At 44.4% G+C, this 5,328-nt stretch overlaps 1 long non-coding RNA gene across 1 annotated transcript; it reads right to left on the minus strand.

Moving 5' to 3' along the window:
- Positions 1-205: 205 nt before the first annotated feature.
- LOC145424292 (uncharacterized) lies at positions 206-4,993 on the minus strand. Its single transcript, XR_013905318.1, has 3 exons — positions 4,681-4,993; positions 2,682-2,737; positions 206-2,429 (listed from the first exon to the last, which is right to left on the minus strand). It is a non-coding gene; the product is annotated as an uncharacterized LOC145424292 (long non-coding RNA).
- Positions 4,994-5,328: the final 335 nt, after the last annotated feature.

A 5,328-nucleotide genomic window follows, 5' to 3' on the forward strand; every position in this document is an offset into this window, starting at 1 on the left:
AAACATCAAACGACATGAATGCTTTAAAAGCATCAATATCAGCTCTTCTCTGACAGCATGGTGGGAGTTTCTAAAATTGACGGCGTCTTCATTAATCCCATGCAAACGTACACCTATCTGGAACAATCCGGACATATTACAAAACAATAACATGATAAACTTTCCAGTTTGGAGTTATAAAGGAATTAAAAACTTGGAACATATATTGGAAGGAACAGACTTTATTTTATTTGACAGACTAGTTACACAATATGGGATCAACAAGAAAATACTTTTGGAATATCAACAAATTAAATCCATAGTAAAAAAAAGAAATTTAATTCCAGTGAAGCTGAATTACAAACACCACCAAGTGTGGTACAATTTTTTAATCTAACCCCCCCCCCCAAAAAAAAAAAATTATTGTCTAAAATATACAGCACACTTTCTAAAGTAGATGAATCAATATCCCTTCCGATTGCAAAATGGGAAGCAGATTTATCAATCAGCTTAGACCAAATCCTTTGGTCTCAGATATGCTTAAAAACCTTTCAATGGATCAGAAATCCCAGTTTGCCATTAATACAATACAAAATATTACACAGAGTGCACTATACTGGTCATAGGATGTTCAAGATCGGCTATACGTCTTCCAACAACTGCTCACACTGCACAGCAAATACACCGGACAATTATATCCACGCTCTTTGGTTCTGTCCACCAGTTCAGAAGTTTTGGCGCAAGATATGTGACGACTTATCAAAGTGTCTGAAATGTAACATTCCAGCCTCCCCTTTAGTATGCTTGCTGGGCAACTTGGATGAGGTCACTACAGAAATAAACACAGCCCACGTTGTTTTTACGGCCCTATGCATTGCCAAGAAAATGGTCCTCATTAACTGGAAAAATAAAAATAATCTTAATTCTAACCAATATAAAAACCATCTAATAGATCACATTAGTCTTGATACAGCCTCTGCCATCACATTTGATCAATCCCTCTGGACTACTTTGATTGGCTTCATCACCTAGTGGGGGTGGGGGATCATGGTTTAGTTCTGCCTTCGCTATTGTGGTTGATATGGGGGTCGGGACGGCCTTAGGGCATCTAGGGATTCCCTAGGGACGTTTTCCCTGTGGCCATGACCTGGTAAGGGGCTCTGGTGGCTCTTAGATGGTGTTTTCCTTGTGGCTGCTTACAGCGGAGATGGGGGAGGGTCTGTGCTGGTGGACGTTGGTTACTGGCCTGGTAGCCTGGCTGCCCCTGGGTGGGTCCGGGATGGGCGTGGAGGCTTGGGGGTCTGGGGGTGCTCCGCCCCCAGGCTGGGGCTCTGGCTGGGCCTTGGGGCCTTGGGTCCTGGTTGTTGTGTCGCCGGGGTGGTGCATGGGGGCTCAGCCCCGGAGCGGGGGACCTCTGGTGCATCGGCCTGAATGGAGGGCTCTCTAACTGGTGGGGAGGCTGTTACATCTTTGCAGGAGGTCTCCTCTCTACAGGAGCAGACTCTGCAGGTGGGGGAAAGATATTGGAGAGGTGGAGAATGACTCAACCTGGGTGTCTATTGTCTTGTGTAGTCTGGGAGAAGATTGGATGACGGGGTGGGTGCATTTTTCTCTGCAGTGGGGTCGGGTGGGCTGTCCCGGACTCTGTGGGGCCGGGTGGTGCTGCTGCTGTGGGTCCCGGTCCGGATGGGCCTGGGCCCTCTTGCCCCGGTGGGTTCCAGAGTGTGGGGGTGCCTACTGGGGTCAGCGGGGGAGCTTGGGTGTAAGACTCCACCTCTCTGGGGACATCTCGGGCTCTCCGAGGTGTGGAGACCTCTCCCCCCTCGGCACGCTCCCTGCCGGTGGCTGGTGTTGGTGTGTTGGTGGTTCTGGGGGCGACTGTGGCTCAGGGATTTGGGAAGCCTCGCTTCTGTCAGTCTGCCCCAGGGCAGCTGTGGCTACAACTGTAGCTTGCCTCCACCAGTCTTATGAATGTGAGAGTGAATGAATAGTGGAATTGTAAAGCGCTTTGGGTGCCTAGAAAAACTCTATATAAATGCAATCCATTATTGTTATTCGTTTTGGTGTCTGGGGCGGGGCGCTCATGTATGTACCGACTCACTCCTGGTGGCCGATTGGCGGGGCCTGGCACCTGTGGCCCAGCTAGGCCCCTTACGGGGGGTCGGGTGCCCTCAGGCCTCTCGGCCTGATACCCGGTCTTCTCTGGCACAGCTGGCTGCTGGCAGAGCCCGCGGGCACATCACTGCAACCCCCTCTGGCCTCTGCTCCGTGGCTGCTGGGTGACCTCTCGTTTGGGGCTCTCCTCAGCTCTTCCCAGGAGGGTGGCACGTTGGCCCCCTGGTGGTCCTCCTCGGGTCCTCGTACTCTGGGGCCTCTGGATGTCTGGGGCCTGGATCTCCTCCATACCTGCTTCATGCCCTGGGGGACGGGGCTATGGCTCCCCACACTCCCTAGCAGATCGTTACATGGAGAAACCTTTTGAATACAAGCGTGCTGATCCACACAGGTGTGTACACAGTTTATAGAAATAATTACATCAGCTGCATTTATAACTGTTATTAAATAACAGCAGCACACGAGAACTAAAGTGTAATCCCAGCACATTTCGCTTCGCTTGCACTGATTCTTTAGAGATGACGACCGTGGTGGGTAATTAAGGGCAAACAATATACAAGTGGCGTGAAAAATGGAGGCTGCATTACCTTTCCAAAGCTTCCTTTCCCGATGGCCCGCAGTATCTGGAAGTGGTCAAAGTTTACTGTGGAGAAAATGAGAAGCAGTTAGTGAGAACGTGTCAGTTTGAGCTGAGCTATAAAACAGGGAACATGACATGTACAGCACTGTGCAAAAGTCTTGAGCCATCCCTCATTTGCTTCCAGGGATCCGGACTTCCCTGTAATCTTTAAAGTGGTATTAAGGAATAGCTCTCCAGGCTTTTTAAAGTGTTTCTGATTTTTAATCCAGGGCTTGTATTTGACCACTTTTTGTCTGTTAAGACCCTTCACACTAATCTCTGAAACATTCAAACATAAACAGACACCTAAGTCACGGAAAGGACCACAAAACTTAACAAAGAACCAATTTTAAATTGTATCTGTACACATTTACTTGCAGCCTATTGCAAAAAAACAAAAGCCCACATCATTTGTTCTCACTTCTTTAGTTGAAGAATGCAGTTAATAACACCGTTAACACAGACTGACCTGGCAAAACACGAAAAAATAAGGGGGTGGTTCAAGACTTTTGCTCGGTACTGTATGACAAATGCAAATGTGCACTTCACAATGTATCGCTGCACTTCGGCAGTACTGTGAAGATTAAATGTTTTTTCCTTCCCGATGCATGTGAAAGGTTAAGACTTACATCTCCAAATGTACTGGAACTGATTTGAACCAGAGGACTCAGCCACACTGTTACTATGTACTGCATAAACACGTTTACCGATGAAGGTAAAGCAGACGCTGTCCTGACTGTGTGGCTAAATTTTGTGCTGAAAGCATCAAATCAATTGAATATGATTAACTTGCTATGAGAGGTTTTTACTCCAAGTGTGACTTTTTCTGGCTTCATACACCTTTCAGGGTCAAATTCAAGCACTTTGTAAGCACGTTTAATGTCCATTTTCAACATTTTCCAGCACATTACCATAAAAAGGATGCATATTTCACTTCGCATCACCTGAGTAAGACCACGTGAAAGGCCAAATGAATAAGTCTTCTCATCAGATATTGATGCTTCTTTCTTATGTGACACAAAAAACAGGAGGAGACAGATCTTTGCTTGTGTTGTTTTTTAAGTTCATTCATTCAAAACTAACTAAGACGCTTAACTACATTGCAGTCTGTGTTATTGTTGTAGACCTAATTATCACCTTTAAAGTGTTTGTGCTAATAACATCATGTAGAGTAAGACAGGCATAGAGAACAGCACTGACTGGGAGAGGCTTTGAACACATGACATACTCAGATCAATTCAACACTTTAGACTTTAAAAATGCACAAGCGTCTTTCAAAAACCCATTTATTTAATCTATCATCATTGATATTATTATGTACAGTTAGAATGTACTGTTCATCTCCCTTAAATAAACAGGCAGCCTTAAAGTGTGAAATAGTCACTTGTCTACTGTCTCAGTGGCTGATAGTGCCCCACAGGCCTCAATGTCAGCTCGAAGCCATTATGTTTCAATTGTTTAATGATAAACAGATTTTGAATGAAAGCGAGGAAACTTCGCTAGCACAAAAAAGTGCCTATTCTTTGTTCCCATATGGTTCAGTCATATTACCGTCATTTCCCCCTAAGCTGTTCCCAAAGACACCAGGTTAATACTTGAAAAGGCTGCAGCGATACACAAAAATATCATCAATATTCTGTTTACTTGGTGACAACGTCGCTTTTAGCCTTCAATCAGAAAGCCTGACGTTGGCTAGTTAAGCATCGGGCTAACGTTTAACGCTTTCACTTGAGGGAAGTAACTCGTATTACTGCTACTGCTGTGTAATCTTGGTTCAATTCACAGCATATTCTACAAGTTACCCTGCAATAACTAACTGTTAGAATAGCGCCACCGTATTGTATCGCACTGAGTGCACTTCAATCCTTTATCCCGCGAGTTTGCTAGCTAGCAAAATAATAATACCAATTTTAAACAAATAACATGTGTAACGTACACACTCGAGAAAATTATTTACTAGTACTTACGCAAACTCCCCCGTTGTGAAAACGTACAAATCCTTCTTGTATTTTTCGTTTTCCAGCAAACACTCATTAAAACGGCCTCCAGGCACATTAGCGCACTCACCCCCGACTGATCAGGGAGGGGGTGGGGGGTCACACACTGAAACAGACTAACGTGCAGAGGTACAGCCCAGGCAGACAAATGTTGCTTTTAGACTTTGCGACTCGTTTTATTTCTCTATCTGATAAGAAAACTATTCAATCAGATAGTTCTTTGTGGTGAATGAAATACGGTTACAGTTTCAAGAAGTTTTAAGCACCAAATCCGAAATCCAAGCACTGCAATATTAAAATCTAATTCAATTTCTTGTTTGCTCCGAAATCTACGACATGACTATATACAGAAAAGCTTGACATGGTATGCAAAAAAAACCCCGAAGACAATACAAATACAAATACATGAACAAAAAATGTTTTAACTGTCAGTTATGTCATTTTAAAATTTTCCAAAACTAACATTTTCTTTGATTGACTGATATTAAATTGATTAGGGTCAAGTTTAGTGTGAACAATATTACACAAACAAGCACGTGTATGCGCATGCGCACATATTAGAATCCCTTCCATCGCTTCTAATATGTATATGTGCGCATGCGCACATATTAGAATCGC

The sequence above is a fragment of the Astatotilapia calliptera genome, chromosome 23 (genome assembly GCF_964374335.1).
Source record: "Astatotilapia calliptera chromosome 23, fAstCal68.1, whole genome shotgun sequence".
Classification (NCBI taxonomy): Eukaryota; Metazoa; Chordata; class Actinopteri; order Cichliformes; family Cichlidae; genus Astatotilapia; species Astatotilapia calliptera.